General features: G+C 37.9%; 1 long non-coding RNA gene and 1 pseudogene across 1 annotated transcript in view; both read left to right on the top strand.

Moving 5' to 3' along the window:
- LOC144239288 (uncharacterized) overlaps positions 1 to 22,625 on the top strand; it is a 62,032-nt gene that overhangs the window by 13,848 nt on the left and 25,559 nt on the right. The gene's annotated exons all lie outside the window — the stretch shown is intronic.
- On the top strand, positions 4,872 to 4,965 carry LOC144239480 (U6 spliceosomal RNA; annotated as a pseudogene).

Genomic DNA, 22,625 nt, shown 5'->3' with positions numbered 1-22,625 from the left:
TTTCCTCCTTGGTGGGGAAGATAAGGTCTTTTGTTATGTTAATGTATTATGGTTTTGTCACATAAGGAGGGAAGTTGATTGCTAGGATGAAAAATCCTATGATTGGAGTGTTGGAATTGTCAGTTCCACCCTTTGACTTTCAGGAAGAAGAGAAGGGATGAAAGTTAAATAGATTGCCAGTGGGCAATGATTTCATCAATTGTAAGCATCTAATAAAACCTCCATGAAAACCCAAAAGGATGGGTTAGGAGAGTTTCTGATCAATTTGAGGACAGTGGCATCCATGGAGAGGACATGAAATTTCCATGCCTTTTCCCCATTCCTTGCTTTATGCAAGTCTTTCCTCTGGCTTTGCTTGGGTTGTATCCCTTTATAATTCACTGGTGATCTAGTAAGTAAAATGTTCCTCTGAGTTCTGTGAGCTGTTCTAACAAAATAATTGAACCTGAGGAGGAGGATGGGAATCTCTTATCCATAGCCAATACATCAGAAGCACAGATAATAATCTGGTTTTGCCATTAGGATCTGAAGTAGAGGGGATTGAGGAGAATCTTATGGGACTGAACCATCAACCTTTGGAATATGATGCTGTCTCCCGTTAGATGGTGTCAGAATTGAGTTGAATTGTAGGACACCTAGCTGGTGTCAGAGAATCCCTTATTGGTGGGGGAAACTCCTCCCTACCAAGAACTGGAATTGCAATTTGGACTTTTTATTTTTAACTATTAAATAAACAAATTGCTTTGTAGTGAGAATACCAACTAAAATGAAGTGAAATCAGCAAATGGTAATTTTGTAACCATCATGTGTTAACAAGGCTACATTTCTAATTTCTAGAGGCCACTTGCATTCCTGGACTGATAGTCTCTTTCTCCATCTCAGAGTCCATGGCATCCTCTTCAAATCTCTCTCTGGGGTTGACCCTCCTGTCTTCCCTTTATGAGAACCCTTGTGATTACATTGGGCTACCCAGGTGATCCAGGATAATCTCCCCATCTCAAGATCTTTGTGTTTACCAGTCTACATCATCCCTTTTGCCATGTAAGGTAACATATTTACAGGTTATGGGAATTAATGTGTAGACATCTGGGGCTAGGGGCATTATGCTGCCTATCCCAAAGGGAATATAGGAATTCATTACATTATTTCCGTGAGTCATGAATTCCTTCAAAATCCAAATTCTATTTTGAGGAGCAGCAGTGTTGAGGCCAAAGGACTTTAAGTCCCAAGAGGCCAGGCTGCAGAGCAACAAAGATGTCTCCATGGGGCCAACCTGGTTGGCTATAAGTGCATGACTCTGAACTGGGAGAGATAAAACAAGCCTCACAGGCACGGATGGGAGGGATCCCCTTCTGCAATGAGACAAAGGGATGAACAAGAGAAGTTGAGGAAGCATAGGTCGGTATTTGGACAAGAGAAAAACCATGGACTGGGACAGACACAGATCCAATCTCTAACTGTAGGGCTTTCTCTGGACTGAGGTGGGCTGCCCGTAATGTGCACCTGGGGATGGGGGAAGCCAGCCCTGGGATGAGTAACTAATTCAGGGATGCCGTCCCCAGTGGGAGAAAGCAATCCCCTCTCTGGAGTGCTGTGGGAAGAAGGTATGTAACCATTCAAAGTACAGAGACTGCCTGCGCCCTCTAGCCAGAGACTATATATCAGCGGCCCCTATTTGCACTTCCCTGGAACTGGGGCACATGGAGAGGGACCTTTTAAGACCTCAGGGTTTAAATCTCAGCCGAGCACCAGGGAGGCATGAGAGTCAGCAGAGTGGGACAAACTACCTTGTTCACACCTAGAGCACAGAGAGGGCGGCCTGAGCAGAGTGGTTTGGAACATCTTGTCCGTGGAGGAGAGACTGGGGTGTCACCAGTTTTCTCCCCATCACCAACAAGGTGGGGCCTGAGAGAACTGAGAGCTGACCCACAGTGGAGGCAGGACCCCCTTACACCAAACCACGCCCCTTGCCCTGGTAACTGGGTATCTCCTACCTACTGGTAGGTAGTAACTAAGTTGGTTTACAAATCATTTTTTTCCAGTTTTTTTTAAATGTATAATCAACCAATAATGTAAGCTATTTAATTTTTTAATGTTTATTATTTTTGAGAGAAAGACAAAACGTGAGCAGGGGAGGGGCAGAGAGAGAGGGAGACACAGAATCCAAAGTAGGCTCCAGGCTCTGAGCTGTCACCACAGAACCTTGATGCAGGGCTCGAACTCATGACTGTGACATTATGACCTGAGAGGAAGTCGGACACTTAACCGACTGAGTCACCCAGGTGCCCCCAAATAATGTAAGCTATGTAAAGTGTACAACATGATGATTTGATCTTCATATGTATTGTAAAAGGATTTCCCCACTATCTACTTAATTAACACATCTGTCACCTCACGTATTTACTGTATGTGTTATCCATCCATCTCTGGGTGAGATCCTTTAAATTCTCTCTCAGCAAATTTCACTTATGCACTATAGTGTTATGAGCTGTAGTCACCATGTTACTCATTAGATCCTCAGACCTTATTTATTGTTCATCATAACTGAATGTTTGTACCTTTTTATCCACCTCTCCCCTTTCCTGAAGTCCCTAGCAACCATTTTTCTACTCTCCATTTATGTGAGATTGACCTTTCATGGAAAAAAAAATTCTCCATAGGGGTGCAGGGTGGCTCAGTTAGTTAAATGTCTAACTTTGGCTCATGTCATGATCTTGGAGTTCATGGGTTTGAGCCCCACATTGGGCTCTGTAATGACAGCTCAGAGACTTGAGCTTCAGATTCTGTGTTTCCTCTCTCTCTCTCTCTCTTTCTCTCTCTCTCTCTCTCCCCCTTCTCATGCTTTGTCTCTGTCTTAAAAATAAATAACAAACATTTTTTTTAAATTCTGTATATAAGTAATGCCATGCAGTATTTGTCTTTCTTTGTCTGGCTTATGTCCTTAGCATAATGCCCTTGAGTTTCATCCATGTTGTCCCCAATGATTTTTTTCTTTTTAAAGGCCGAATAATATTCCAGTGTGTGTGTCTGTGTGTGTGTGTGTGTGTGTGTGTGTGTGTGTGTGTATAATCACATGTTTTTATTCATTCATTTGTTGACGGACCCTTAGGTTGGTTCTATACCTTGACTGTTGTGAATGCTTCTGGTATGAACATGGCAAAATAGATATCTCTTTAAGAGGGTAATTTTATTTCCTTTGGATGTGTATCACGAAATGGAATTGTTGGATCTTCTTGTAGTTTTGTATTTAATTTCTTGAATCTCTATACCAATTTTATGTAGTGACTTTACCACTTTACATTATGACCAAGGGGGTAAAGGGTTTCCTTTTCTTCACTTACTCACCACTATTTGCTTTATTGTCTTTTTAGTAATAGACATCCTAGCAGGTGTGAGGTAATATCTCCTTGTGGTTGTGATTTGCATCTTCCTGATAATTAATGATGGTAATCACCTTTCCATGTGTCTGTTGGCAATTTGTATGTCTTCTTTGGATAAATGTCCATTTAGATTCTTTGTTTATTTTTAATATTTTTTCTGTGGAGTTGTGTTTCTTTTATATTTTGCATATTCTTATCAGATAGGTGACTTGCAAATATTTTTCCAATTCCTTAAGTTGCCTTTCATTTTATTTATGGTTTCCTTTGCCATACAGAGATATTTTAGCTTGATATAGTTCTACTTACTTTTGCTTTTCTTGACTTTGCTTTTCATGTTATAACTCATTTTTGAAAATCACTGCTATGTATAATAGTAGTTGTTGGTCTTTGTTTTGCTTCAGACAGATCAGGATTCAAATTGTTTGCAGTACATTACAATAAAATGTGCTGCTATATTCCTTGCAGTACATTAATTTGCTGATCCTAATATTAAAAAATACTATTTAAATTTTGAAAAAATACCTTTTAATGCTCTGTTTTATCATGTATCACAAGTTAATTAAAGCAACTATTTTAAATAGTTTTGACAGAGAATAAATAAAGCATATAAAGCATGTAAATTTGGTACAGTGTATGAATATACTAAGTATTCAATAATTATTATCTGTTGCTTATTTTCATCATTTTTAATTTTGTCCTCTTTTAAAAATTACAAGATTTCAAGTATTATTTTCCTATTTCTCTACCTGCCCAAAAGAATCAATTGTCATACATACTAATATACATAGGTCATGAATTTAATCATATGCCACACCTTTGATTAATTTGGGGTGAAGTTCTGTTTTACACTCTATGGCTCACTTCATTCTGATACATGAACTAAAGGATTTCCAAAGCAAAATATCTTAATGTAATACAAAGGGGCCATCTCCACATGGGCCTAATTTGTAAATTATTTGTCCTTAATCACTTCTTCTAGACAGCTAACATAATAAAAAAAGGTTATATACACCCAATATAAACAATAATTTTTTTTAATGTTTTATTTATTTCCGAGAGAGAGAGAGCATGAACAGGGGAGGATCAGAGAGAGAGAGAGGGAGACACAGAATCTGAAACAGGCTCCAGGCTCTGAGCTGGCTGTCAGCACAGAGCCTGACGCGGGGCTCGAACCCACGAACCGTGAGATCATGACCTGAGCTGAAGTCGGACGCTTAACTGACTGAGCCACTCAGGTGCCCCTAAACAATAATGTTTAAAACTTCATTTTACTTTTTTTTTTTTTAATGTTTTTTTATTTATTTCTAGGAGAGAGAGAGACAGCGTGAGCAGGGGAGGGTCAGAGAGAGAGGGAGTCACAGACTGAAACAGGCTCCAGGCTCTGAGTTGGCAGTTAGCACAGAGCCCGACGCGGGGCTCGACCCCACAAACCGCGAGATCATGACCTAAGCGAAAGTCGGACGCTTAACCGACTAAGCCACCCAGGCGCCCCAAAACTTCATTTTACTTTGGAACGATACAGAGAAGATTAGCTTGGCCCCTGCGCAAGGATGACACGCAAATTCGTGAAGCGTTCCATATTTTTAAGCATTTCAGAGGAAGGGATGTGCTCTCATTTGTGATTTCCAATTCAGTGCTAAAACTTCATTTTAATTCCTAATATTCTCCCCAGTGGCACCTAAGTATGTATGATATTCAGATCTCAAACGTAAAGAAAAAACGATTGCTGGCAATCCAAACTCGGTCTATTGTCCATATCAATGACTTAAAACATTCTAAATGATAGCAGGGAAGACTTAAGTTAGTTACTAAAGCAAAAATTCTTGTTTCCTTTCATCAGTTGGATAATTTTGAAATATAAACTCCAGAGAGTGTTTGTGTTTCCATGTTGATAGTGGGTTTTTTTTTGGTATTGCCTTATTGTACTTTCAAAATCAAATATTTAAGCCTCAAAGAAGTAAATATTGATACTCTTACAACGTATTAACAAAGTTTTATTTTAAATGTAAAACTACAAAAGTGTAACTCTTTTTTTTTTTTTAAATGTTTTATTTATTTCTAGGAGAGAGAGAGAGACAGCGTGAGCAGGGGAGGGTCAGAGAGAGAGGGAGTCACAGACTGAAACAGGCTCCAGGCTCTGAGCTGGCAGTCAGCACAGAGCCCGACGCGGGGCTCGAACCCACGAACCGCGAGATCATGACCTAAGCGAAAGTCGGACGCTTAACCGACTAAGCCACCCAGGCGCCCCCAAAAGTGTAACTCTTATGTCAATGTTTTATGACTCAAAAGTACAAAGAATTTCATTTTACATGTAGATTTATTTCATAAAGCACTATTTCCTTTTAATTTATTTAGTCTTTTGTTTCCACTAAACAGTTCTAGCTCCATGTGAATTTCCCAGGTGATTCATGGGATACTGTGTTGCTGATAGCATATTAGTTCATTAATACTAATATTAAAAAACAGAACTTTATTGGCGCACTTGAGTGGCTCAGTTGGTTGAGTGTCCATCTCTTTATTTCAGCTCAGGTCATGATCCCAGGGTCATGGGATCAAGCCCCACATGGACTCTGTGGTGCTGAGCATGGATCCTGCTTAAGATTCATTCTCTGTCTCTCTGTCTCTGTCTCTCTCTCTCTCTCCACCCCCCCACCCTTGCATGCTCTTTCTGTCTAACAAATTTAAAAAAAACAAACAAACAAACAGAACTGTGTTTTACTGAAATATTTTATGGTAAAATTCTACTTGCCTGCTCTTTGAGATGACCCTAAATTGTGGAGTGAGAGTCACATAATGACATGTTTTAGTGGCCTCTAGGTTATTCCAATGTCAATGGGCTGTCGCTAGCCTATTCAGCTTCAAGGCAAGAGATGCACAATGGCTTGCTTAATGTTGAAAATCATAAAGATCTTGAATAGCCACTCAAGGTAATAACTGGTTCCTCAAAGTAATAACATTCATTTTTGTTCTACAGTTGCCACATGGAATAGTCAAGAATCACTTATGCTCCACGAAAATGTTATTTAGAATATTCACTTCTGCTTGGCTCATTTACCATGTATTTTATATATAAAATTAATAGATGTTAAGGATAAAATGTCTTCCAAAAGTTGTAAGAACTAATTCCTGGTTATAAGTCACTAGCACACATCGATAAAAATAGAAAATGCAGCATATCTAGTAGTTTGGTTTGTTATGCTTAGTTCATGAGCAAAATAAGCTGAATACTGTCTTACTTTAAGTTGACCATTATTATTAAAAGACCAAGCATACTTAGAATTAACTACTATTGTATAATGCTTTAGGATTGGCAATTTTTTTTTCTGTGGATTGTATTACTTGTTCTTCATAACACCCTGTGAAACATTGGTCTTACAAAAATGATAAATGACTCAAGCACATAAGTTATTTATCAATGCCTTACATGTTTTTCTCACAACGGACTTACTGGTTAACTACCATTATTTGTATACATTATAAGCTTTAAAAGGTTAAATCACTTTCCCAAACCTTATGTGAGTAAGTGGCAGATATAGAGCTTGAACTCTGGTCTAGCTGATTTCAAAACTATACCCTGAACCAAAATGACCAAAGAAATTTATATAATTGCATTGAAAGAAGACTTCATTGTGGTATGGCTAAGTATGAATGTTTAGGAAAGTGTAATGTGGAAGAAAAAATAATCATTGTTGCTTCAAAGGTAAGCTCTCACCAGGACCAATGAAGTTAAATGTGAAGTAAGTTTCAGCTTGGTATAGCGTTAGAATATTCTAATGACTAGTGCTTGTCAACAATAAATGAGGCTGCTTTTTTTTTTTTCGATATTTTTTACTGTGGTGAAACACACATAAAACTTACCATTTGAACCATTGTTAAGTATACAATTCAGTGGTTTTAGGTGCAGTCATAATTTACAACCATCACTGTCTTCCATCCTATCTCCATAGCTCTTTTCATCTTGTACAAACCAAAACTCCATACAATTCAACAGTTAACTCTCTGATTCCTCCTTTCCCCCAGCCCCTGGCATGTACCATTCTACTTTCTGTCTCTATGATTTTGATCTCTCAGGCTGTATATGGAATCATATATGACTATGTAGTATTTGCTTTCATGACTGGCTTTTTTCACTTTGCATATGTCCTCAAGGGTCATCCATGTTGTAGCGTGTGTCAGAATTTTCTTCCTCTTTGAGACTGAGTAGTATTTCACTGTATGTATAGTCCACATTTTTCTTATCTACTCACCTGTTGATGTTCACTTGTGTTGCTTCTACATTTTAGCTATTGTGAATAATACTGTTGTGAATGTGAGTGTATAAATATGTCTTTGTGGCCCAACTTTCAATTTTAGGGGGTATATACCCAGAAGTGGAGTTTATGGATTATATGATTCTGTTTTCAATTTTTTGAGCAACTCTCTTAGGGGTTGTGCCCATTTTACATTCCCACCCGCAGTGCACAAGGGTTCCAATTCCTTCACATCTTCACCAACACTTGTTATTATCTTTTTTTATAGTAATAAATCAGGCTTTGTTTGGAAGTGTGTTAAGTCATATCTCAGGGATAAAAGAGAAGTGATTTATGTGCCTGATGTGATTCAGACCATAATCCTTGAATGGCTTTTAAATATTAGATTCTATGTTGTATATATATTCCCATTGAATTAATCACTACTGGGCATGATGAAATAAATCAACTACAAAAAGTAAATGACTATGGATGGCATGTTCAGGTTTCCACTAAATATCCCTCAAATTCCATAGTAGATAGTTATGATTAAAGGAGCTCTTCTAATAATTAAATATAATTGTTATGCTTTTATCTCTTCTCACCTGTAAAAGATATAAGATATTCCTGAGAACATAAAACTCAAAGGATAGGTACTTAAAGGCAGGAAGGGAGAATGAAGACACCTGCTGGAATGTCCCAAGTGCCCTACCATCACTAAATACTACAGATGACAGATGTGCATTATACAGTGTGCAGCCAAACTGTGCTTTACAGACAGAGAGAGGATGTTCGTACTGAGCTCTGTCAGTAATAAGTAAAGAACATATTAATATTTAGGTTTCTTCCTCACATTATTGCAGTTAGAAGTATGCTAAGGACAGTTTTACTATTATATTACTTCTGTCATTGTTGCTTGATTTGAAATAACATCTTTGTGATTCTGTGTATTTCTAACTCCAGTGTGTGTGAGAGACTTTTGCGTTTAATAGCCTTTTCTTGTTATTTCTGTTTTTTGAGAGATATATTAAACATTATACTCTTTTGGCAGTAAGATCAAGATGTTTTACATCCAAGAATATAAATATCTCTAAATTGCTTTTAGTTTCCCTATTTTCTTGGGGCTTCTGTTATTACTTCTCAGGACTGTTAGTTTTCTTTCTTCTAAATTTTAATATTTGAATGGAGTCATGCTCCAATTTGCTATTTTGAATTACTGTTTTTCTTTTATTACACAAGTAATACACTTACTTAGTAAATAATTCAAGGAGCTCTGAGTACAAAAAAGAGCAAAGTTCTTCCACCAAGGCCCCTTCCATCTCCACAGAGCTCACCTATTTTTGCTTCTCCTGGTAGTCACCTTTATGTCCACCTTAATAATATATTTTCACCCTCATTTGTTGTTAGACCAACTACAAGCTATAGGTAATAGGAAATCACTATTAGAAGAGATGACAGTCTTTGCTCGAGTTATTCTCACCTCACCTCCCACTTCCTCACCTTTTCCTTCTACTGCCAATATTTGATAGAATTTTAGTCCATTACCTCCATTGATACTTATTATATTATTAATATATTTAAATTTTTATTTCCTTATCTGGCAGTTTTAAAGCATATACTTTGTCCAGTTTATACATTCAGGATTTAATATGCTTCAGTGTCCTTCCAGTACAGTCTGCCTCTGAAATTCTTCCATTTTTCAATAATTATTTTAGAATCATAAAGGTTTACAGAAATGGCATTATATTGCTTTTTCTCCTTTGCATGCATATCAATCTAATAACTGAAAACCAGAACCAGTAAAATAAAAATGTGCATTTCCAAACATTATTAATAGATACCAGGTACTACCTGCGGATACGTGGAGAAAGAAAGACCAGGCAACTCAAAGATGAATATTCTAGATCCCAAGATGAAATAAGTTTTTTCTTCTTTTTTTTTTTACATTTAGATGTTTTCTAAAAATCATGTCACACTTTTTTCCCCATGAGGACCATGTCTTTTCAGTCCTATTATATTCCTGCTTTTCCTGGAGATTTTCATCATATATTTTCCTTCCTTTTCTGCAAAAGAATAATACACCTTTACACATCACTAACATCATCTTATTGCTTCATCATACACCTGATTAAAACAAACTCGCAATCCTTTTGAAGTTACGCTTCCAAGAATCCTCTGCCTCTCTCTCTATGTGGACTCTCTGGATGGTATCGTGCAACCAAACCTCCTCTACTGTTTCTGGTGTCCCATGTACCCTTCTCTCTTGGATAGTGTTTCTATGAATAATAATAAACAAGTAAATGTTTTCCACGAAAAATGTTTGGAAGATAAATATCATGAGTTTTGAATACCCCAAAATGTATTTGACCCTATGATCTAGACTAGTATCTTGACCACATGTATTTGCTAGATTGAAAATGTATTTTCCTCGTTGCTTGTTGCAGATGTCAACTTGACTTTTATTTCATGAGTGTCCTATTTTTGTCTTCTTTCCTTTCTGGAAACTTCTGTAACCAAATCGGAGGCCACTTTTACTACAGTGTAGAGAATGGACTTGGGTAGACAGAGACAGAGTGGACTCTGAGACAGCAGCTAGGAGGTCATTGAAGTAGGTTAGATGAAAGGTTATGTTGGTTTGAACTTGGTGACTAGGGAAAATGGAAAGAAGTAGATGGATTCTCGAAGGATTTAGGATCTGTTGATGGACAGGACATGGGGAGCTAGAGAGAATAGTGTTAAGTACTAAGGTTTCTGGTCTTAAGGCACTGTAGGAACAGTGGTAACAGTGTCCGAAATGAGCGGGTGGGATGAAAGAGAAACAGGTGCCTGAAGAAAGGTCATGGTTTGGCTTTGAATGTGTTAAAATTCACTGGAGATACCTAAGAGGATATATAAAATTGGATTTATGAGTCTGGAGTGGAAAAAGAATGTCTAAACTGGAGATATAAGTTTGTGAGTTATTTGCTTATAGGTAGGAATTGAAACTGAAAGGATAATAGATTTTCTAGGGAATGCAGATATTGGAAAGAGAAGACCCGAGGACCTGAGGAATGACACTATATTCTGCCAAGAGGGAACAAAGGGTAGTAAGAGGGGACCGATCACAGTGGCCAAAGTATTTGAAGGAAAAAAAGGGACATTTTTACACAAAGAAACAAAGAACTTGCTTCAGAATGAAAGATTGGTTAATACTGTGGACTCTTTGTGAAAGGACATGTAAAATGAAATGAATCTATGTATATTCGGTAGTGACATTATTGAAAGTTTATTTATTAAAATGATAGTCCCCAAAGCCAATATGATGTGGGTTGATGAGTGATTGGAAAGGAAACAGAGATGAACATTGAGAACTTTCCAGACCAATTTGTCTGTGAAGAGACAGTCGTACTTGTGGTTGGAAGGAAAAAACATGGAGTGAGGATCTTTTATCTACCTTTTTTCCCCCCCTCCAAATGGAAGTGACCTGAGCATGAGTAAGAACAGTAAATATCTAGTTAGAACAGGTTGATACAAAAGAGAAAGAATATAGTTTATACTGGTAATCAGCAAACTTTTTCTTCAAATATTTTAGGCTTTGCAGCTACACGGTCTCTGCTACAATTCTCAGCTCTGCCACTGTATTAGTAAAGCAACCACAGACAATACATAAATATCTGTTTTCCAGTAAAACTGTATTTATACACACAGATTTAAACTTTATGTATTTCTCACATGTTATAAAAACTTTTTCCAGTCATTAAAAAATGTAAAAGCCATTCTTTGCTCAGGCCCATACAAAATCAGTCAGACTTAGTCTCTAAAGTATAAGATACCTGACGAGGTAGCTGGGACTGGAATTTTCAAAGAAGGGATAGTAGTGGGGATTAGTTTTAAATTTAAGAGAAAGATTAAGTTCTAGCTTCACTGCTGAGTAGCTCTGTGACTATGGGAAAGTCACTTAGCTGTTCTGGGCCCAGCTTTCTCATGTGGCTAATAAATAGCCACTTCATAGCATGATAGTGAGAAATAATTGGGAGAGTGTATGTAATGTGCTTGGTTCAAGGATCAGCACACCAGTCAGTATCATATAACAGGCTGATATTTTCTTCTATATAAATACTATTACAAATCTGTCTGAACTTGGGCATATTTGATCAACTATAAATCTTTCATAAGAAAAACCAAAGGTGATTTCCTGACTGATTATTAACTGTTGAGTTAATAGTAAGGAAAGAGAGTTTTGTTTAAAAATATAAATGAGGGGCATCTGGGTGGCTCATTGGTTGAGCATCCAACTTTGGCTAGGGCCATGATCTTGGGTCCACTCTGGCTCTGGCCTCCGATTTGGTTACAGAAGTTTCCAGAAAGGAAAGAAAACAAAAATAGGACACTCATGAAATAAAAGTCAAGTTGACATCTGCAACAAGCAACGAGGAAAATACATTTTCAATCTAGCAAATACATGTGGTCAAGATACTAGTCTAGATCATTGGGTCAAATGCATTTTGGGGTATGCAAAACTCATGATATTTATCTTCCAAACATTTTTCGTGGAAAACATTTACTTGTTTATTATTATTCATAGAAACACTATCCAAGAGAGAAGGGTACATGGGACACCAGAAACAGTAGAGGAGGTTTGGTTGCACGATACCATCCAGAGAGTCCACATAGAGAGAGAGGCAGAGGATTCTTGGAAGCGTAACTTCAAAAGGATTGCGAGTTTGTTTTAATCAGGTGTATGATGAAGCAATAAGATGATGTTAGTGATGTGTAAAGGTGTATTATTCTTTTGCAGAAAAGGAAGGAAAATATATGATGAAAATCTCCAGGAAAAGCAGGAATATAATAGGACTGAAAAGACATGGTCCTCATGGGAAAAAAAGTGTGATATGATTTTTGGTCCGAGCCCCATATGAGGCTAGCTGCTGTCAGTGTGGAGTCTTCTTAGGACCTTCTGTCTCCCTTTCTCTCTGCCCCGCCCAGATTAAATTCTCCTCTGCTCACGCACTCTCTCTTTCTCAAAAATAATTAAAATTTTAAAAAATAATAAAAATATAATGAATGAATTTCAAAAAATAAACATAAGGAATTTATGAGAAGAAAATATGTAAGTATGTTTATATGCAATCACATATTCATAGAGAAGATATAAATTGAGAATTTTTTTATTTTAAGGAAAATATTCCTATTTTATTTTAAACATAATTATTGGATCTTCAGTGGTATATGGAGGCATGTCAAAATGTACATATGCACAAAACATGTGTATGTTTTAATATATGTGCATTATAAATATTCATAAATATATATACACTAGAAACATACATATATAAATATATGCACACATATGTAAATATATATGCAAATACATATATTTTACATAGATACATGACATTTTCTGAATATATGGTTAATAATTTAGAGCAGGGCTCAGCAAACAGTAAGACCCTTGCTCTGTTTTTATGCCCAGAAGCTAAAAATGGTTGTAACTTTGTTAAAGAGTTGTAAAAGGAAAAAAAAACCCCAGAAGATATAGGACAGAGAATGTATATGACCCACATCGCTAAATAAATACTATTCTGATTTTTTACAGAAAAACTTGCTGATTCCTGTTCCAATTTTAGATCTCTAGTTGGTTGGTTGGTTATTTATCTGTTGATAGGCTTCACGCCCAGTGTGAAGCCCAAAGCAGGGCTTGAACTCACCACCCTGATACCAAGACCTGAGCTGAGATCAAGAGGCAGATGCTAACCGACTGAGCTACATAGCTGACCCAGTTTAGATAATTTAACTTTATCTACTCTCTTGAGTCTAGCCTAATCTCTCTTTGGGTCAATTTCTATATGTGGTGAATGGAAATTCTTCTCAGTTTACTATTGAAAACAAGAGAAATATTTATTCACTAATTGATAATATTTCCAGATTATAACAGAAATGCAGAAAATTCTTAGGCAAGGTATTAAACAGTTTTTTCTAATTTTAATGATTTGATAATTTTTCATAGGTAAACCCTTCTTAAGGGACTGTAAATATACAAGAACAGAAAAGAAATATATTCCTAAAAGAACTGAATCTGAATTATCTAACGAATGATGATAATATAAATTTATTTGTAGGATGTCTGGATGGCTCAGTTGGTTAAGGGTCTAACTCTTCACTTTGGCTCAGATCATGATCTCACCGTTTGTGGGTTTGAGCCCCACTCTGGGCTCTGTATGACAGCATGGAGCTTGCTTAGGATTCTCTCTCTTTTTCTCTCTCTGCCCCTCCCCAACTCTCTTGCTCTTTCTCAAAAATAAATTAATAAACTTAAGAAAAGAAATGTGTAAAAAAATTATTTGTGACAGTGTAATATAAATTCATTTAGTTCTTGTTTCCTTTTGTGATATTTTTCCTCCTTTTGTTTTCTTATTCATTCCCGGCGCTATTAGACATAGAATATTGCATGCTGTCTTAATTAATTTTTCTTTAAAAATTTTTTAAATGTCTTATTTATTTCTAGGAGAGAGAGAGAGACAGCATGAGCAGGGGAGGGTCAGAGAGAGAGGGAGTCACAGACTCTGAAACAGGCTCCAGGCTCTGAGCTGGCAGTCAGCACAGAGCCTGACGCGGGGCTTGAACCCACGAACCGCGAGATCATGACCCAAGTGAAAGTCGGACGCTTAACTGACTAAGCCACCCAGGCACCCCAGTCTTAATTAATTTTTAAAAGTACTTTCCTTTAGAACAAATCTAGTGAGAGTTAATGAACAGTACTTTAGGCTTTAAGTGCACAAATGGTTTTTCTTTTATGTGGAGTTATATGTATCATTGAAAAAACAAAATGAACATGTAAACTGGTTAAACAAATACAAAGGTATACTTGGGAGACTGATTTTACAGCTTTAATTATTTGTTTTGTATTTGCATCTCCGTATTTGTCATTCTCTTTGCTTCTTTCATTTTTATTTTCCCCTCAAAAATTCTTTTGGGTATATATAAGCTATCCTGAGATTCTTTCATAAAAGAATCTTCATAAAGATGAAACTTTGCAGGGGATAGTTGTATTACTCCACAGTCTTCTGTGCATGTCTTCAGAAATGGAAAATGTTTTAGTTTTTATTTTTGGTGCCCCATTCGAGAACATTAAAATGTGGCTATTATATATATAGAATCACTCAGTTTAATCATTACCATGTATTTCCTCATTGGGAATTCAAAACAAGATCATTTTCTAATGAGAGAATTTGGTCATGTCTAGTCTCTGCTTGGCCTTGTTTTTCTTTTTGCTTTTTCCTATTGCAGATCTAAAAATACCCAATTGTTTTTGTCCTGATTAGCTCTTTTGTTATCATAAGCCTCCAGAGCATGTAAGGATCACATTGCCTCTTGTTCTCAGTGTGTGTGTGTGTGTGTGTGTGTGTGTGTGTGTGAGTGTGTAGGTGACTTGTGTCTTGAAATTTTGAAAGGGAACATTGTTATTTTTTAATAAAGTTTATTTATTTTGAGAGCGGAAGAGAGAAAGAAATGGAGAAAGAGAGAGAGAGAGGAAAAAAAATGTGAGCAGGGGAGGAGCAGAGGGAGAGGTATTCCGAAGCAGGCTCCATGCCACTAACACAGAACTGGATGTGGGGCTCGAACTCACAAGCTGCGAGATCATGACCTGAGGTGAAATCAAGACTTGGTGCTTAACTGACCCAGCCACCCAGGTGCCCCAGAAAGGTTTTTTTTCCAGTGTAATTTCCCTCCTATTGATTTTTCTGTTTAAAGCAACAATTTGGCTATTATGAAATTATTTGTGTCCAAAGAGTCCCCTCTCATCTAGATTAAGTATGGCTAATCTGTTAACTTTGGAGTAGGGAGAATTAGGCAACCATTCCAACCACTGATGCTTGTTCTCTCTTCATACCCCAATTTCATATCATCTCTATCCTGGGGGGCTCAGAGCGGCCCCTCAGTTACATTTCAATCTGTATGTGTAAATATTGGTGACAGGCACGTAAGTGGAAGTGACATGTGCAAATTCCAGACCAAGTATGTAAAAATGCTTAGCTGCCCCACATCCTTTCTCTCAGTGATAGTGACCCAAATTTGAGTGTGCAGGTGAGGAGAGTCCACTCAAGACTAGTGAGTAAAGTAGAAATATAGAAATAGCTTTGATGACGTCATGGAGAAATACACCTAATGGGCTCACACTGCCTGCCAACTTTCAGACTGTTGCATGAAAAAAAAAGTGTCTTCTCTGTTGTTGGAGTCATTTAATTTTGACTCTGTTTATTATAGGGTCAACCTTTACCCTAACACACACTATTATAACCATACTTGCTAAATCCTATAATATTTCCTTTTTCTTAAAAGAACCGGTCTAGGATCCCCAAGATACTTCTGACTTGTTCGAGAGGCATCAGCAGTATTGCCAGCATTGTAATAGTCATTTGGATAATTTCTTTCTGAACAAGAATGATTTAAGGTCTAAGTTAGGCACTGGAAAAATTAAATGCTGAATGCAAACATCACTTTTTTAAATTATATACTGATATATCATCTTATTCCAATACTCCCAAAACCATATACAAAGTAAGTATGTGTCACTTACTTCTGAATATCAAGAAATTCCTGAATTTAGAGATTAGTGATAGGATATCTAGATTTTAGTGAATTTTGGTAATTAGTGCTATTGTGTTACACTGCTCTGTGAACTTCTCTGTTTAGTAAATAGAATGATATCAAGTATTAATGATAATAACCAGCATATTACCATGGTCTAATATGTTTCCTCAGCTTTGATGCTCTCTCCCTGACACCTTTCAGGGTACAAGTATCAAGGCAAATACTAAAATATGCAAGTTATATTAAAAAAAGATCAGGGGCACCTGGTCGGCTCAGTTGGTTAAGCATCTGACTTCAGCTCAGGTCATGATCTCGTGGTTCGTGGGTTCAAGCCCCATGTCGGGCTCTTTGCTGACAGCCATCTCAGAGCCTGGAGCCTGTTTCAGATTCTATAGTTCCCTCTCTCTGACCCTCCCCTGCTCACACTGTCTCTCTCTCTCTCAGAAATAAATTTAAAAAAACATTAAAAATTTTAAAAAAGATCAAATTTTGTATTTTGAAGATAGTTGGGAGCCATGCCATCAAGTTCAGATTAACAAACCCTTAGTTTTAGGCTCTATGTTTTTGAGAGTAGAAATATTAGCTGATTAATATTTTAATCTTCATTGGACAGCACAGTGCACATTATGGTGATAGAACTTATGCATTCTTTAGAAAATAGTGAATGCCCTCTGCTGTCAGGAATTAGGCCAGGAAATATCAAGAGAAAGTGAACAAGCAATAAACACACATGTACATAGTGATGGGGAAAGAGAAAATAAGTACATGAACAAATAAATATGTACATGTATAATTGCAGTAAGAAAAAAATGGTGTTAAGCAAATAGAATCCTCATACTGAAAGGTGGAGTTTATTTTTGAAGGCATAGTTGGCAGAGTTTTAGATTTATGAGATGTGAGAAAGTTCAAATATGACTTTAAATATCTTTTGACCTCAGGGACTGACATAAACAGTCACTAAATATTTGTTGATTAAGTTATTTTGGATGTGCTGGGGGAAAATGAATGATTTAGATATAATATATAGCTCAAGTTTACATATTTTCTTCTTTTAAGAAATGTGTATTTTATTTTTTTTAAGTTTACTTATTTATTTTGAGAGAGAGAAAGAGAGAAACAACTAAAGCAGAGAAAGAGAGAGAACCTCACAGACACTCTGCACTGTCAGCATAGAGCCCGATGTGGGGCCTGGACCCATGAACTGTGAGATCATGGCTTGAGCTGAAATCAAGAGTCAGACACGTAACCCACTGAGCCATCAGATGCCCCTATTTTACATATTTTCTAATGAAACAAATATTCCAATACTGAGTGTATTAACTACTATTTCCATGAAGGATCTGGGTAAAGCAACAATATTTTGTGTGTGTGTGTGTCTGTTTTGAGTAACACATTTTGTTGCTGCTATTGTTTTTCATTCACTGGAACTGAGTATTCATTTGCTGAACCATTCACTGAAAGTGGTTCAACCCTATATGTTAGGACAAGCCACCATTGGAGTCCTGTTCTGTTAGCACTCAGTCTGCATGGGATGTCTGTCTGGGTCTATGGATCCTGTTGTTCTGTTACTAGATGGTAAGTCTGAATAGTTTAGTTTCTTGCCTTTCTTGGGGGTGATTTATCAATTCTCAGCTCTAGATATTCCTTTTGGACATGACTGCTTAATTATACCAACAAATCTTCACCTTTGTACTCAAATTGTCTACAACATTCAGAGGGTCTTGAGTAGAGTGGGTTAGGGTTAGGGAGCTCATGTACCTCTGCCCCATACAGTTCAGGCATGGGAAAGTTTAATATGAGAAAAGGAAAGTCAGTGAACAAACCATGTCTTCTTACTGAATAATGTCTTTCTAAGGGATGCATGCTTATAGCTGTGACTTCCAAATCCAGTAGCTCATTAGTTTCCATACCAAAATGTGTGACCTGTATTCTCTCAGGAAATGGGAACCTTCCGAGCACCTGGAAACTTTACCTCAGTTAGAGACAAGACTTTCTTAGACACAGCAGCTTGTTCCTGTCCAGAGTGAACCCTCCAGAGTACATGGCAGGAAGTGTCGTGGTTCCCTTGTGAAGAATCTGCTCACAGTTTGTTGCAACTGAATCCCCCAAAAGTGACAAGACAGGGTAGAAAACTGTCTGCTCAGCACCCTGCCGTCCCACAGAGCCCTCATTTCTCTCCTTGCAGGGTTTATGTGAGGATTTCTTTTTCTTGTTTTTATTTGTCAAGGCCTTGTTCGATCACTTTAGAGAGGAGCAGAGAAGGCAGACAAGAATCGGACAGACACAAACAATGNTATGTATTTCCCTAATGGGATTTTTATTGCCTTTGAAATTTTGTCAGCAAAAATGCACGATAAGCACAATTCAGTATAGTTGTTTGAGTTAACTGAAAAGATGAACTTATTGGTGTGTAACTGTACCACTGTTAGGAAAATAAATAGAGCCCAGGAACTCCGAGCCTTCCTCCTGATGGCCGTTTCTCCACTCTAAACTCCTGGCCGGTGGGAACAGGGGCCTCCACTTCGAGAATGCTGAAGATCACGGTTGCCCCCAAAATGCAGCCCTAAATGAAAACTGACATCAGACGCAATGATGAAGCACTGACAATTTTTCAAGCTTGGGAATGGCTTCCCTTCGCAGCTGCGTGACAGACTCTTGTATTTACGAGCACTTGGTGAGTGCTGCGACAGGTTTATTATTTGTTGGCTTTCTCCAGCATTGCACAGTAAAAATTGTTTTCAAAGAGTATTCAGAAGTGGAGCTGGCTGTCACTGTAGCAAACCAAATCCATCCACTGATATATTTCACTCTCTTGATGGATAACTGGCTCCATGGTTTGGCATTTCAGGAAAAGAGTGGAAAAAGAACCAGTCTCAGAGATCATTAATCCTTTCTTTTTTTTCCCCCTCTTCAGACTCCCCTGGGTAGCTGCTTGTGCCATTATCCACATTTCTTTCTGCTGATTTCAACAACTTCGGGCTGGCCCCAAACACCACCAGGTGCCCCTCCCATGCACTGCAGTGTTCTTATACTAATAGCCGTCTCCGTGTAGGCACTGAAGGGGCCACTTCCTGGGGAAATTCCTCAAAGCCTAGGGTGGGGATGGCCCCTTGGATCACAGCTTTTGAAGAGGAAATTTCCTGGCAGCTTTCCACACTCAAATGAGGAGCAGAGGGAAGTTATGAGAACCTCTTTGCTGCTGGAAGCAACACAATACACAATAGAGTGTCATGTTTGAAACGGGCGTTCACCTGCACATCCCGTGAATCAGTTTCCATGGCCATTTGATATAATTATTCTTGATGTTCCACCTATTGTGCCGTGAGTTAGTGTGGTGGAGAGCCATAACTGTTCATCTATTTGACAGCACTGAATAAACCTTCCTTGCTGTCAAGCAGAGAGGCTGTTATTTTTTATTGCCGTGAAAAAGCTCGAAGTGTGCTGGATGAAATGTCAGGAAACATTAAACCAAATCAGCCCCCAAAGAAAGAGCAGTCAGTGATTATGAAAACCTGGTATCGTTAATTAATCAGAACATGAAATTTGCGGGGATTAGGGTTACATGTGTGTTTGGGGTGGATGTGTGGAAATCTCGGCGTCCTTTCCTGGTGTGCCTCATTTCAAAGACTGAACTCTAGCTCCAGATCAGTCCAACGTCTGTAAGTCTCCGATCCTGCTGACGATCAAGTGTTTCTGTCTCTTGCCAAGAAACTGGGGTATTTCTTTGATGCCGAAGGTGTTAACTCTTTTTTAATTTAAAAAAGTTTTTAATGTTTATTGATTTTTGAGAGAGAAAGAGAGCACAGCAGCAGAGAGATGAAACAGAGATACAGAGAGACACCTAATCCAAAGCAGGCTCCAGGCTTCAAGCTGTCAGCTCAGAGACCAATGCAGGTCTCAAACACACAAACTGTGATATCATAACCTGAGCTGAAGTCGGTCAATTGACTGAGCCACCCAGGCTCCCTGAAAGTGTTAACTTTTATAGAACTTTAAATTTTTTTTGATGTTTTATTTATTTCTGAGAGAGAGAGAGAGAGACAGCATGAGCAGCTGAGGGCCAGAGAGAGAGGGAGAAACAGAATCTGAAACAGGCTCCAGGCTCTGACCTAGCTGTTAGCACAGAGCCCGATGCGGGGCTCGAACCCACGATCCGTGAGATCATGACCTGAGCTGAAGTGGGATGCTCAATTGACTGAGTCATCTAGGCACCCTAAGAACTTTTAAATTAAATGCAAATATCCTCTTCATCTGTTCTCTATAGAGTACATTTTTCTAGGAAAAAATTTTTCCCCTAAATTCTTCCTTTTTCCAGTTGGGGTATAAGTAGTCTACAGCCTAAAATTGCTTTAATTTCTGTTGAGTGCTACTTTGTCTATAGTATTAGCCTGTTTTATTGTTGGGGAGAAGTGCTTCCATAGGAAATTTTAAAATGATATGGAGTAGAAAAGTGTATAAAATCTTTAAGTCTGTTCTAGTCAGTGGAGATGAGTAATGATGGCTTGCGGGGATCCTTCCCACATCCTCACTGACTGCTCAGGGAACGCTTTGGGATTTGGGGACTCAAACAAGAGGAAATGCATGAGGAATTATCTCAGCGGCTGTCAGGGAGAATTCCAGGTTCAGACTGACACTGCTTTCTGCTCCTATAGCACTCTCTAGAACTTTAAACATGAAATCTACATTTCAGTTTCCTAGTTTCACAATAAACGCATCTATCTTTTTTCTTTCTGAAATATATGTGAAAAAGATACTTGAAAAACTCCTGTGGCAGGCTATCAGATGAAAACATGGATTTTTAACTACTCTCAATATGCTCTGACTTTTGAGAAATTAGCTGCCTTAAGGTGCAATTTATAAACAATAAAATTAAACCATCTTAATCATGTAGCTGATGGCTTTGATAAATATATATTTTCATGGAACTGCAAGACATAGAACTTTCTCATTACCCCAGAGAGTTCACCTGTAAGCCTTTGAAATTAATCTTCTTCCCCACAAGCTGGCAACTACTGATCTGCTTTTTGTCCCTAAAGTTTTGCTTTTTCTAGAAAGTTATATATATGGATTCATATAGTATAGAGTCTTCTGGATTCTGTCATTTAGCATCTTGCTTTCTTGGTTTCTGTGTTTCTTTTTATTACAGAATAGTATTCCATTGAAAAGATAGATCACAATGTATTAAATTGTTCACCAATAGCTGGACACTTTGGTTGTGTCCAGTTTTGGGCATTTCTGAATAAAGTTATGATCATTTGTACATACTACTTTATGTGGATATAATATACTCTGCTCTTACCTGTACTTTGGAGGCTGTACTTTGCTTATTAGGTTTCTGCCAGATCACACTTTGCACTTGATGAATAGAGGTCCCAGAATTTGTCAGGGGTAATGGTTTGGCTACTTTAGGTCAGAATCTGAAACTCAGAGTATTCACTAATTGTCATGGGCTAACGTGTACCTCCCACCCCAAATCATGTGTTGAAGTCCTAACCCCCATACTCATATTGTGACTGCATTTGGAGAGAGGGCTTTCAAAGAAATAATTAGGAACATCTGAGTGGCTCAGTCGGTTGAGTCTCCAACTCTTGATTTCAGCTTAGGTCATGTTCACAGCACTATGGGGCCAAGCCCCACATCAGGCTTTGTGCTGAGTGTGGAGCCTGCTTAAAATTCTCTCTCTCTTGCCCTCTACCCCTCTCCCCAACTCGTGCTGCACTTTCTCTCTCTAAAAAATAAAATAAATAATAGTAAAAAGGTAATTAAAGTGAGGTCATGTGGGAGGCCCCATTACTGTATGACTAATGTCCCTATAAGGAGAGAACTTTAGGACAAAATCAATATAAAACCAAGGGACAATCACGTGAGGATATAGAGAGAAAGCAGCTCTCTCTTCGAGGCAGTTATGTGCATTCAGTTTCCATCTGTGTTTGGTTTCTACCAAACTTGCTGACATCTTCATATTAGACTTTTAGCCTCTAGAACCACTAGAAAATAAATTTCTGTTGTATAAGCCATTGAGTCTGTGGTACCTTGTTACGGTATTCCTAGCAAACTAATAGACTCATTCATTTATTTATTAAACAATCATTCACAGCAAACATAGTTTGTGCCAGACACTGTTCAAGGCACTGAAGATATAGATAATATTCCCAGAGCTTAACTCAGTGGCTAAAAACAAATAATAAGCAAACAAAAAGACAAAACAAAACAAACAATACCCTAGCAATGTTGGGTAGCATTACAGCTGTAATGGAAAGAAAATAGGATAATGTGGTAGCAGTTGATTGGGAACCACTTTAGACTGAGGATTTAGGAGGGCTTCAGGAAGATATATAAACTTAGAACTGAGTGACAGTAAGGAGCCAGGCCGGCAGCGATCTAGGGGAAGAAGATGCCAAGTAGCATGAAACAAAAGTGCGAAATTCCATTGGAAAATTGATAA

This window comes from Crocuta crocuta, unplaced genomic scaffold, assembly GCF_008692635.1.
Source record: "Crocuta crocuta isolate KB4526 unplaced genomic scaffold, BGI_CrCroc_1.0 scaffold140, whole genome shotgun sequence".
NCBI lineage: Eukaryota > Metazoa > Chordata > Mammalia > Carnivora > Hyaenidae > Crocuta > Crocuta crocuta.
Note: the sequence above shows the minus strand (reverse complement) of the source record. Positions and strands in the feature narration are given on the sequence as shown.